The sequence below is a fragment of the Phoenix dactylifera genome, chromosome 18 (assembly GCF_051530095.1).
Source record: "Phoenix dactylifera cultivar Ajwa chromosome 18, Ajwa_hap1_PhDact_Kaust_v1.1, whole genome shotgun sequence".
Classification (NCBI taxonomy): domain Eukaryota; kingdom Viridiplantae; phylum Streptophyta; class Magnoliopsida; order Arecales; family Arecaceae; genus Phoenix; species Phoenix dactylifera.
The window spans coordinates 6,626,975-6,640,939 of NC_143207.1; the positions used below are offsets into that span (position 1 = coordinate 6,626,975).

At 40.1% G+C, this 13,965-nt stretch overlaps 1 long non-coding RNA gene across 1 annotated transcript; it reads right to left on the reverse strand.

Annotated features, from left to right (window-relative positions):
• Positions 1-45: 45 nt before the first annotated feature.
• LOC148703102 (uncharacterized) lies at positions 46-6,096 on the reverse strand. Its single transcript, XR_015987859.2, has 2 exons — positions 5,002-6,096; positions 46-4,579 (listed from the first exon to the last, which is right to left on the reverse strand). It is a non-coding gene; the product is annotated as an uncharacterized LOC148703102 (long non-coding RNA).
• Between the last annotated feature and the right edge of the window lie 7,869 nt (positions 6,097-13,965).

The window sequence follows — 13,965 nt, forward strand, 5'->3', positions numbered from 1 at the left end:
AGGTAGTCGCTTATTAGGTTAAACCACCGCTCTATGTGCTTCGGCTTCTGGTGAGACCTTGGCTCTTTAGCTAGTGCTATGGTGCCTTTGTTATCGCAGTAGCGTGTTATGGCATCTGATGACATTACACCTAACTCCGCAATGAACTTCTTAAACCAGAAGGTTTCCACTGCACCCTTAGATACGGCTTAACATTCAGCTTCTAAGGTAGAATCTACAATAATTGGTTGTTTGGAACTCTTCCAATTTACTGAACCATCATTGCATATAATCTGATGTAGACTTTCTATCATCAATATGTGTGCATCCTTCTACCTTCAACTCTGATCTTCTTCCAAAGACCAAGAACATGTCCGTAGTTCTTCTCAAGTACTTAAGACTGTTCTTCACAGCTATCCAGTGCTTCTTGCCTGGATTTGACTGATATATGCTCGTGACACTCACAGCATGTACTATATCAAGTCATGTACATAGCATGGTATACATGAGGCTCCCTATAGCCGAAGTATAAGGGATCTTGCTCATCCACTGAATCTCTTCAGATGTGTTGGGGCACATCTTCTTGAAGAGGTTTACCCCATGCCTAAGGGGTAATAATCCCCTTTTAGAGGTTTCCATGCCGAATCTCTTCAACACTCCCTTTATGTAATATTCTGTGACAGGACAAGCATCCTCTTAGATCTATCTCTATAGACCTTAATTCCCAAAATATAGGATGCTTTTCCAAAGTCTATCATGGAGAATTCCTTAGACAACCAAACCTTGACTTAGGATATCATCCACGTACAATACGAGGAATGCAATAGCCCTCCCACTAACCTTCTTATAAACACATGGTTCCTCCTCGTTTCTTGAAGAAATCAAACGATTTGATTATATCGTTGAAACGAGTGTTCCAACTCCGAGATACTTGTTTTGTCCATAGATGGACCTTTGCAGCTTACAGACCTTGTGATCACCATCACAATATCATGATATGCTACAACAACAAGCAATATTCGAATGGACTTCACATGGCTACAGGTGAAAAAGTATCCTGATAATCAGTGCCTTCGCACTGACTATAACCTTTCGCCATTAGCCTTGCCTTATAGGTCTCTACCTAGCCATCCGAACTTAATTTTCTCTTGTAGATCCATTTACACCCAATAGGTACTATACCTTCCGGTGAATCTACTAAGGTCCAGACTTGGTTGGAATGCATGGAGTCTATCTCTAACTTCATGGCTTCCAGCCATCTCTCGGAATCGATGTCTAACATCGCCTCGTTGTAGGTATTGGGATCCTTACCTTGATCCCTATCTCCCATGAGGAACACTTCCTCTACATCCTCTGTAAGTATACCTAAGTACCTTTCAGGAGGATGGAAGATCCTACTAAATCTACGAGGTGGAGGAGGTACAACATGTACTGGCTCAATATGAATAGGTTCTATAGGCACAATGGCTCGTTGCTCTTTAGAGACTTTCTCTTCGAGCTCAATTTTTCTCCCACTGCCTCTATCAAGGATAAACTATTTTCCACGAAGATAGCATGTCGGCTCACAAACACTTTGTGATTCTCTTGGACGTAAAATTGTATCCTAATTACTTTTTAGGATATTCTATAAAACGAGCACTAATTGTCCTATCCTCTAACTTATCCGCCTGTTGTCATTTGACTTGGGCCGGACATCCCCAAATCTTGAAATAACCAAGACTCAGCTTCTTACCATGTCATATCTCATATAGTGTGGTAGGAACAAACTTAGAGGAAACACTATTCAATATGTAAATAGCTGAAAATAGGGCATCTCTCTAAAGAAACAAGGGTTGATCAGTGAAGCTCATCATGGACCTGACAATATCCAATAGGATCTGATTTCTCCTCTCCGACACTCCGTTAAGCTGAGGTGTACCAGGAGGGATCCATTATGAAACTATACCATTCTCCTTGAGATAATCACGGAACTCTCCACTAAGGTATTCACCTCCTCGATCTGATCGAAGAACCTTAATGAGTTTTTCTGTTTGTTTTTCTACTTCATATCTGAACTCTTTGAACCTTTCAAAAATTTCAGATTTGTGTCTCATACACATATCCATACCGTGAGTAATCATCGGTAAATGAAGTAAAAAATTACAACCCCTAGCCTGCGCATCGAATGGGCCACACACATAAGTGTGTACTAGGGTAAGTATCGCAGTGGACCTCTCCCATGTCCTAAAAAAGATAATTTGGTCATCTTTTCTTGAAGGCAGAATTCACAAATCGGATATGACTCGAAAGTCAATGAGCTCAGAAGCCCATATTTCTTCAATTTGTTTATTCTGTCTTCTCCTATATGACCAAGCCTGAGGTGCCACAAATACTTTAGATTTATCTCATCTCTAGATCCTTTTGGATCCTATGGTACTCACTGTTTGCTCAGATACATTCACAGGTACATCCAAATGTAAGTGATAGAGACGGTCAATCATAAAACCATATGCATCCAATTTATTTCTCAAACAAATTGAACAATAGTCTTATAAAAATCTTTCTGTGCTAAACAAGATACAGAAATCAAATTTCTGTTTGCAACAGGTAACAGTCTCTAAGTATCCTTTTAATAATGAGCATATCTGGCATACCTTCTGAAGGTCTGTCACCCTTCTTACTCTTTATGCTTTCCATGTATGTAGGACAGTTCCTCTTCCAATGGCCGTCTTATGATGCAATGGAAACACTTTTCCTTGCAATCGGCCTTTTTCTTGGAACTTCCTTACTTGGCCTTTTCTCGGTCTTCTGCCTTTTCACAGGTTTCTTCTTCTTCCAAGTAGACTCTCTCTTGGAAGTAGAAACCAACTTGACAGCGAGAACGATGCCCCTTGAACTCTTCAAGGTCCCTAAGGTAGTTACCAATTTTATTTAACAATTCTATTTTGGTGCATACAATCTTGTTCATATGGTAATTTACTATAAACTGTTCATATGAAGCTAGAAGGGATTGCGGGATCAAATCCGTTTGCAATTCCTTGTGCATGGTCATGCCGAGCTTCTCAAGCTCCTCTAAGTTCTTTATCATGGTCAAACCATGATCATGGACAGACTGCCCATCACACATCTTGGCCTTGAAGAGCCTCTTGGATACTTCAAAACATGCTGCGTGACTCTGTTCACCATACAACTCTTGTAAGTGATATAATATGTCCCTGGCAATCTTCATGTTCTCATGCTGGCATTGTAATTCATTGGACATGGATGCCATTATGCAGCACCTAACTTTATTGTTATTGCTCGTCCACTTAGCATGCGTCTTACGCTGATGAGTGATCGGACGGATTGGTAACACGGAGATTCCATGGTCTAGCACATACCCGAATTTCTCACAATTCAAAACTATTTTGAAATTTGCTGAGCCAGTCTTTATAATTGGGTTTGGTCAAACGGTTGTTCTATAGGATATGAGTTAAGAGTCTAGAAGCTGAATTTCTAATCCTCAGAGAGTAAAGATTCTAATTAGAATTTTGTACTTGATCTCTATTTATTTTAGGGCCTTTTAAAACAAATATACCTCCCACTATTTTCTCGAATCTCTCACACTCCTCTAGTAGAGAAACAGAAACCTTGCGACTCTAGGTTTCAAGTGGGGTGCTACGGTCCCACCAATTTACATACCACCTCACCTAACAGTTATTGGTGACAAATAAACGATGAGTGTACAACTCTTGTACAATGCTTCTCAAGCAAGTTGTAGCGTTATCAGGTCTCTAAGTAATGAAGACCTCACCTAACAGTTATTGGCCCCATTCCTTAGTTAAGTCGGACCCACCGTATAACCGCAGAAGTAAAGCCGTCATTGGGTCCCTCACCTAACAGTTATTGGGCCCAACCCTATCTTTATCCCTACAACATCTCATGCCTAATAGAGAGGTCCAGTCCCCCGATGCAACTTGCCCACTGTATCCAGCCGAGACAAATCAACGCCGGAAAGACCTTAGCAGCTCTACTACGGTGGAAGACCGCTAGACTTAATATTTTCGAGGAGATTTAATTTAGGTCTCTTTCATTTAATTATCTACATCTCATGCAAATAATTATCTACCCGCTATGCATAAACATAAACATAAACATCCAGGCATAATAACAAAAATTAAACTGGTGATGATCATGGATCCAGGATGGGGTCATAGTACAAGCACATGCACGTCAATTGGTTAGATCGTCTTCAACTCTTGACTCGATCTTGAGCACCCTTGGTCCAATTGCGATCAACTCCTTGATCCATCTCCAATCAACCGTTGATCTCGATCCGCGCAAATCGTGCTTGTAGAGGCATGCACCGATCAACCATTGACATGCAAACACATCACAGCTTACATCCCAGATAACTTTAAAAATAAATAAAATTAAATAATAGTTACAATCCTTTTTCATGAGACACGCAGGTCTCTAATACATCAATATAAGATGCACGCAGGCATCTGAAAATCTGATTTACATGCATCACATAACATCACAAAACATCTCAGACATTGCAGAACATTTCAGCACAATTAAAGGGTCCATCCATGATCATCACCATACGCATCTCATGCATTAAATAAAATTTACAGATCTGAATATTTAACAGATTATGTCATCTTATGAGTTGCTGATCATGCAAGATATGATTCTAAATATTTTTAATCTCATTAACAAATCAATAGAATCATTAATCTAATTGCATAGAAAATCAGCATGCAGAAAAATCAGCAAGCTGAAAATTCTGCATGCAGAAAAATTCAGCAAGCATAATCTTTAAATTTTCAGATCTATTATGCCTTAATCATTTAATTCTAATCTTAATCTACGCAACCATGGCTCTGATACTACTGTTGGAATCCCTCGCACGCCGCAGAAAATTTCAGAAAAATTCTGCGCGCAGCGGAAGACATGCGCGAGATTCCGTTCATCGCATGAACATATTTTAAAACCGTCGTTCGTAGATAGATTAGGATTAAATACTTTTACATAATATTAGGAAGATCAGATCTTCACCTTGTGCGGGTAGATATTCACCGCAATCTGATGATCGTGGTATTTGTTGGAAGGTTCGCTTGAAGCCGCACACGCGTCCGGCCTCTACGGGTATCCACACGAGGCAGAGAACCAATCCAAACTCTCTAATCTCCCTGGGGTGCTAGCTCCCTTGCAGAGATATGTTTTGATGGCTGAAATCCTCTCTTGATTTATCAACTCTTTGATAAATCTCAAGAGGAAGAAGAAGGACTTGAAAGGGAGGAAGAAGATCCCATCTTGCTGCCTCCTTTTCTTTTATTCTTGTGGATGGAAGGAGGTTGAAGAGAGAAAGCCATACACCACCCTATTTTATTTGATGCTCATGGCTGAAACCCCAAGAGGAAGGAGGCTTGCCCATGGCACAAAAACCAAGAGGGAGGAGGCACTCTCACGGCACAAAAGAAAAGGAGAGAGGGGAGGAGCTCTCACGTCACAAAAGAAAAGGAGAGAGGGGAGGAGCTCTCACGTCACAAAAGAACCATGATATGGGCTGCCCCTTTGTTTCCCCTTTTCTTCCCCTTTTTTTTTTTGTTTGTGTGCGGCTGAAACCATCATGGGAGAGGGGGGCTGCCGTATGCTATTTATTAGATGAGAAGAGGGGGCCACATGCTCCCCTTTTTTTTTTTGTTTGAACCCTAGGCGTGAGCTCCTACAAATTAGGAGCTCACGTCTATCTTTCGGCAAGAGGAGGGGCGTACGCCCCTCCCTCTAATCCTCTCATGTCCCACGCCCAAGCCTCATCTCATGAGGTGCGTGGGCCCCACTTTCAGCCCTTTTTAATCCCCTCACAATTGAGGTCTAATCTAATTAGATCTCAATCAATTTATGAATCAATTAGGACTTATCCATATGAGTCCTAATCCAATTATGACCCAATTGAATCTTGACTCAATTAAACTCTTCAATCCTAATCCAATTAGGAGTCATCTTAATTTATTAGATCAAAATTAATTAGGACTTTAGGAATCCTAATCCAATTAGGATTTATTTAATTTTAGTCCTAATCCAATTAGGACTCTAGGTATCCTACTCCAAGTAGGACTTTAATTAAATTTGAAGTCCTAATCTAATTAGGACTCTAGGAGTCCTACTCCAAGTAGGACTCTTATTTAATAAGATCAAGCCCAATTAATTAAGTCCAATTGATTCAATTGAATTGCAATCCAATTGCAATTACTCCTTCTTCAACTCACTAACTCTTAGTGGGTTAATTAATTATCAATCAAATTGATAATCATGAACTATTGTGATTCCAAATCACAACTCAACCATCGGATCGGTCAATACCTCTATTGTGTGTGACCCCATAGGTTCTATTCTGTCTGGTAGTGAGATATATTGTGATCCCTATCACAATATCATTGAAACTCCTTCTTATGGGTTGGAACAATTCCAACTCTTCTCATTTGGGTTCACTAATCACCAAGTGAATGCCTCTGAGTCTCACAATCCACCAGTGACACCTAGCAGCATGTAGTGGCAACCCAGCAGAATGGAATGATGAACCTCTAGGTGCAGTTATCATATGATACAGTCCTTCTATCGTGGATCCCTACAGGACGGAGGTCTTGGATAACTCGTCAAACCCCATCGTCTGTCATATGTCAAGATTTATTCGACTTAAGTTCGAGAATGGAAAACTCCTTTTCCACTGTACATACTACCCCGGCCGAGGATTTACGAACTCAGTCTCATAAATCACATAGGATCTCTCTTAACCTATCAAGATCGATAGATTCCATCTAGATGCACCCCTACTCCTACAATGAACCTACTGCAGCCAATCTGCACCACAAGAACCCAATTGGCTAGGGCTCATGTTTATGTGCTCGTCAAACTACAGCAACCTTACTGTGAATAGCCGAGGCATCGCAGGTCAAAGGACCAGTCATACAACTACAGCATCAAGTAAGTCACTGACGAGTGGATAGACATCCAAGTGACTACTTGCTATGGTCACGCTCAGTATCCTTGTTCTCTAACAAGCACTTGCACAATTGCTCCAGTGTCGCCACACTGTGGACTCAAGACTCGTCCATCAAAGAAAGCGATCTGTGCACTAATCTCAGCGGATCGATCACCGTCCTCGTGATGATCCATCGATCAGGAGCAATTCAGAAATTAATCACCAATGACACATGCCTCAAATTCTCAACTCTTGAGAATATGCGTCATCATCTTATTAATTTCTTGGACGATTCATGGACTCATAAGAACATGAATGAAAAGAATGCCCATTCTAATAAATTCATTATTAGGTCAAGTACAAATTTATGTCCCAGAATAAAATAATGCGTCAGCCAAATTGGCTTCTAGGGCATACTTCTAACACCAAGCTTGCTTGGGTCCTTGAGAGTTAGGACATATGGTTCCTTTTGGAACCCAGATTTGTTTAATTGTAATAACTTTACCACTTGATTTAATTATGTTAGAACGATAGGTAAAGTTGTTATGCCCATTCTTTTCATGTTTGAAATAAGTTATCTTATTTAATGGTTTGCTTGGTGAATTGATAACCTTTTTCTCTAGAGATTTATTATTAAGTAAAGGAGTCAAGCCAACTTTTGATTTATCATAAGCAACATATTGGCTTTCAAACATTATTTTTAATCTTTCTGAACTTACAGTGAATTTGTTAATAAAAGATTTTAATTGGTTAATTTCTTCACTTAAGTTTTGATTTTCTTTAATTAAATTCTGATTTTTCTGAATCAATTGATCTGAATTTAACCTTAAGCTTTCATTTTCAGAATTTAGTTTGTCATATATTTCAGCAATAGAATTTTTTTTCTTTTGAGATTTCGAGATTTAGCTTTTTAAAATTTTTATTTTTGATAGCTAATTTTCTACATTCACTATACAAATCATGAAAAGCATTTAATAGTTCATCATAAGAATATTCTTCATGAAATTCATTAGATTCAGATTCTACTTTATCTTCTAGTGCCATAAAACATAAGTTAGTTACCTCTTGTAGTTCATTGTTGCTTCTAGCTTTCAATTTCTTGCTTGACTCTTCCTTGGTCAAGACTTTCTTGCTTTTTACCTTTTTCTTCCCTTCTTCTTGCTTCCTCTTCTTCCTTATCTTTAGGAAGCTTTTGAATCTTTCGGTGTTTGGGAATGGATCCTTGTTTCCATCACCGGACTCTTTATTTTTTGAACTAATCTGCCTCAGAGTCGACTCGGGCTTTGTTGGAGTCGACTCGGCTAACTTGGGAGTCGACTCGGAAATACTTGGAGTCGACTCGTTCACAGAATTTTCAAGACTGTGTCTCTGCCTTTCAGACTGTTCTTCTCTAGGAGTTGACTCGGACAAACTGGGAGTCGACTCGGCTACTGTGGAGGATTCTGCAATCTCATTGTTAGTATGCAATTGAAGCACATGTGAGCTAATATGAGATTTATCATAAATAATTGTTAAAGTATCCCAGATTTCTTTAGCAGATAAGCATGCAGAAATCTTATGAAATATAGATTCATGGATAGCACAATATAGAAAGTTCATAGCGTTAGCATTCAATTGTGCTAAGTCTTTTTCATTGACATTTTGAGAGAGTGAGTGAGGTCCATCTATAATGATATTCCATATTTTATAGTTTTGTGATTGAACAAAAATTTTCATTCTAGCTTTCCATTGAATATAATAAGTTCCATCAAACAGTGGAGGTCTGTTTATGGAAAGTCCCTCGGCAAATAATATGTTATGTGGGGTTGTCATAATCTTTAGCTCTAGTCGGTTAAGACTGTAATTAATAAAAGAGCACCTGCTCTGATACCACTTGTTGCCCAAGGTGACAACCCAAGAGGGGGGGTGAATTGGGTCTTTCAAAAACTTTTCAACTACTTCTAATCTTTTAGAGTTAATTAAGCTAAGTTGTATGGATGCTTAGTGGAATTTAAACTTAGCAAGAGTATGATTCTAATCTAATCAACTATTAAGCAGCGGACTCAATAAAAGATTAGTCTATGTTTGCCCAAGTATGCAATTCAATTGAATGAGACTTGATTAAGTAAATTGAATATGCTTGCAACTAAAGGATGCACGGAGAAGAGTTAAGCAAGCATAGTATCTAAGTAAGTAAGTGAGTGAGGAAGTCAGACAACAAAGATCATCACAAACACAACAAAAGTATAGTGGTTCGGTGCATCCCAGCACCTACATCCACTCCCCAAGACCTCTTGGGAATTTCACTATAATCCCTCAGATTACAGCCGGTTGTTTTACAAGCTCACAACCCAACTTGTTGTTTTGCAAGATCACAACGAACTCGGTCGGTTTTCACAGGCTCACCGACTAGAACCTATCGATTGTTTTCACGGGCTCACAATCCAACCCAATTGGTTTTCCCAAAGGCTCACCAACCACAACCTTACAACGATTGTTTTTCGGGTTCACAATCAACCCAGTTGGTTTTCTCCTAAAGGCTCACCAACCACAACCTTACAACGTTGGTTTTCCCTTTGGCTCACCAACAAACCTTAACACCGTTGGTTTTTCCTTTGGCTCACCAACAAACCTTAACCCCTTGATTCAATCCCTTGATTGAATCAAGTTACAAGATATTAGACAAAGAATTTAAAGCAAATACAAGCTTCTTAACTAAGCAAATATAGCAAATATAAACAAATGGAGTAAAGAGAAGCTCTCAAACGAATTTTGAAGATGAAAGAACTCGGCTTCTTCTTTACTTGACCCTCTTCTGATTTGGCACGAGGTAGAGGATCATTGAGGCAGCACACGGATGGAGAGAAAGCTTTGGGATTCACTTAGATGCTCTTCTTCTCTCTATTTCACTTTGGATGGCCCTTTTGTGCTTATGGGAGATTTTCCTTGTAATCTCTTTGAAATCTCTTCCCTAAATGTTCTCTCCCACTTCCATACCCTCTCCCCTTGCTCTCCCCTTTATTTTATAGCTTTAGAGGGAGTGAGAACAAAAATCTAGCCGTTAGAGACAAAAATAGAGCCGTTGGAATCAAGAAAAAACTAGCCGTTATGCCTCCCAGCGTGCTGGAGTCGACTCGGCTGAAGTAGGAGTCGACTCGGCTAAAAATCAACTCTCTGTTTTTGGCTGTTTGCAGTCCTGGAGTCGACCTGCAGTCTCGGAGTCGACCTCGGAGTCGACTCGAGCAGGAGTCGACCTCGGAGTCGACTCGAGCACTGTAGCACTGAAAATCAACTCTCTATTTTTTGTCTGTTTTCAGTCGGAGTCGACTCGTAAAGTTCCGGAGTCGACTCGAGCACTGTTCCTTGAAACTCCAGAGTGCCAGAGTCGACTCTGAACTTCCAGGAGTCGACTCGAGGACTATTCTTTTGAATCTTTCTTTGAATTTGCTCCTCCAACTTAAATCCTTTGAACTTGAAACTTGGGCCAATAAATTGTAGCTTTCTTCTAACTTTTCTTGAGAGCTTTTGAGGCCTTCTTGTATTTTTCCAACTTGCTATGTTCCTTGCAAAACAAATTATCTTTCTTCTTGCAACACAAACATTAGTATTTATACTTCAAGATTTTGTGATCATCAAAATCAATCTTTAAATCAATCTTTGGGTCATCAGTTCTCAATTCAAACCTTCCTTGAACCCCTTGTTGGTTCCAATTAAATTGCTCCTTGCGAGTTCTTGTTCCCTAAGGTTATCATCGACTCCTTACTATTTCCTGTTGTGTAGAAACATCCAAAAGGTTCTTATTTAAGAGCTCATAAGGTGAAGCTGAGTAGTAAAAGGCAAGAGGGTGGGATCATCATCAAGAAAAAGCCATAAAAGAGTGTCCACCAGAGAAAGGAGTGTGTGAGGACCTATTCTGTTTATACTAATCTTTTGATTGCAGCATACAAAGATGAGCAGTGAAGGTAGTGAACAACCAGATGTTGATATGAAGTTATGGATGAAAGCCATTGCTGATCAACTTACTAAGCTTGGTGCACGAATGAATGATTTGGAATCACCAAGCAGACTCAAACTTTTGAAAGGGCGGATGTTTGAAGAAGGAGAAGAAGAGGAGTATTCGGATGGAAGAAGTAATGGCAGGAGGCAAAGAGATGAATCAAGAAAAGACAGTCATTTGGGAAGTATTAAGATGACAATCCCTGCATTCCAAGATAAAAATGATCCTGAATTATATTTAGAGTGGGAGAGAAAGGTCGAACATGTGTTTGAATGTCATAATTATTCCGAGGAGAAGAGGGTTAAACTAGCCATTGTTGAGTTCCATGATTATGCTAGTACTTGGTGGGATCAAATTGTGACTAGTAGACGTAGAAATGGGGAGAGGCCTATTGGTACATGGGATGAGATGAAGGCTGTCATGAGAAAAAGGTTTGTACCCAGCCACTACTATAGAGATTTGCACAGGAAATTGCAAAGTCTAACTCAAGGCTCCATGAGTGTGGAAGATTACTATAAGGAGATGGAAATAGCCATGATTAGAGCCAATGTTGAAGAAGACCAAGAGGCAACTATGGCTAGATTCATTGGAGGTTTAAAGAAGGAGATAGCTGATGTGGTAGAATTGCAACATTATATAGAGATGGAGGATTGTTGCCCAAGGTGACAAGCCAAGAGGGGGGGTGAATTGGTTTCTCTTAATTTTAACTATCTTACTTATGTTAATTGATGAGTTAGTGGAATTAAACAAATCACAATACAAACAACAAGAAGTATAGCGGTTCGGTGCTCTCCTAAGCACCTACGTCCACTCCCCAAGCGACCCCTTGGGAATTTACTATAATCCCGCGGATTACAGTTGGATTGTTTTCCGGGCTCACAATCCAAAAACCTTTACACTTTGGTTTTCCGGATTCACCAAAAACCTATGTTGGTTTTATGGGCTCACCAACGAACCTATGTTGGTTTTCCGGTGATAAGTGCTAAATAATTCATAAATTAATATCTTATTTATAGCACTTACCATTATTTTAATTCACATATTTTGTAAATTTAACTAAAAATTGTATTACCTTCATGATTGCATTTTAATAAATTATTAAAGGTAATTCAAGTTTTACTTATTTACTGATTGAGTCTAATGTATGCAGGTTGAGTCAAGTTCATTAGGAATTATTCCTGGACCTAAACCACATGCACCCCGCAAATCAAAACCCTCTGATTCAGTCACTTAACTCTTTTTCCACGTGATCCAATTTTAATCTCAAAAACAATAAAATCCCTTCAATTATTTGTTCCTCAGATTTCAAAGCATGCCATCATATTTGCACGAATCCTAAAGCTCTCCTTCACTCCTCACGTATCAAACCCCAATTCCTTCTCTTCGCGTATTCTTCCCAACGGCTTATCTCCCCTTCAAGCCGTTCACAACTCCAATCTTCTTCCCGAAACAACTTCATCCACAAACACATCTCCCAGATCTCATCCCATCATACTGTATCCTCATACCGTTCATCATCCTTATCCCTTATCCAACCGTTCCCAAGCTTCATCCCATTCGAATCAAACACTCCATCCAAGCTTCACGGAACAGAGCATCCTCTTCGCCTGTAGGATAAACTCCAAATCCAAACTTCTTCCGGATTGATCCAAACTCCATGCTCCCCACGACTAAGCTCCCATCCACGTCACTGTTTGACCCACCTCCTAGATTTCCCCAGCCGCATCTCAACCGGATGAGCTTTATCCTTGCGAGCTTCATGGCAACCACACATATTCTTCCTCTGTTCCGGAATAACCACCAGCAAATCTACATCCCAGCTCGCGGTTCATCACTTTCTTCCAACGTCTTCCCAGATTTTCTCTTCCGAATCAAGTTAATCTCCCTTCTGTTTGTAATCGGTTGCCACCCACGATGGAATCTCCCCACCAACGTCAATCGGATGAACATCCTTGTCCTATCTCCCAACCAACTCCAACCTTCATCCCGTTCGCAGATTGACTCCTTCATCCATGGAAAAGAACCAGCTTTATCCCTTCCGAAACACTCTGCATCCCAACGTTATCACCAACTTCTCATCCGAATCAGTTTAAATCTTTATCCAAGCAAACCTCAGGATCTCGTTCTTCCCAACAACTCGATCAGTTCCCTTTCATCCCGAGATCCCAACTTCCTCCCAACCTCCGAATCCGAACTCCACCCCATCCTGTTTCTTCCACGTCCTCGTCACCCCCTGCAGCCGAAGATCAAACAACAGACTTCCGGATCAACTACCAGCTCACCTTCCTCTGCTTCGGAATCAAATCCCAACAGCATACCAACTCTCGAATCAGCTCCAAATCTCAGCGAAGTCAGCACCCATGACGCGTCCGAGTAATCCACGATTCGACTCCATCCGCAAGAGAGCTTCGTGAGGCTATAAAAGGAGAAGACTCCTCTTCAATGGGGCATCTATCAATCTCTCGGAGGCAAGTCCCACGGGAAGAAGAAGAGGAAACAGGGGAGGGAGTGAGCCACGGGAACATGAGAGAATAAAAAAATAAGAGGAGAGAGAAGAGTTTTGTTATTTTGGGAATATTTCAAAGAAAGAAATCATGAAGGAAGAGATGGGAGCCTGCTGCTGTGCTGCTGCTGCCGTCTCCAACTCCATGCAGGGCTGATCTCTTCTCCAGGGCCGGATGTAGCCCTAACAAAGGGCCAAGGGTTTTTATATTTTTAATTTCTATTCTTGGAGTTGTATAAACCTTATTCTGCTTCTAATGAATATTTTATTTCATCTCATATTTAATTTCTGTGATTTTAAATATGAAGTTTATACAACTGCTCTTCATGATCATTGAAGTAAAAATAAGATAGTTCATGCTTAAGGAAGATGCGATGTGCTACCACCTTAGATTAGGGTAGACATTTCATGCTAAACTAAAGATGGATTATGCCTAAATTACTTCTGTGAAATTTTATTCGAATGATTATTAGGCTTGTAGCCAATTTGCATGTCAATCCAAGAATAAATTAAAATATAAATAACCCTTGTTCCGATGTTAGTGGTGAATTCCTTGCC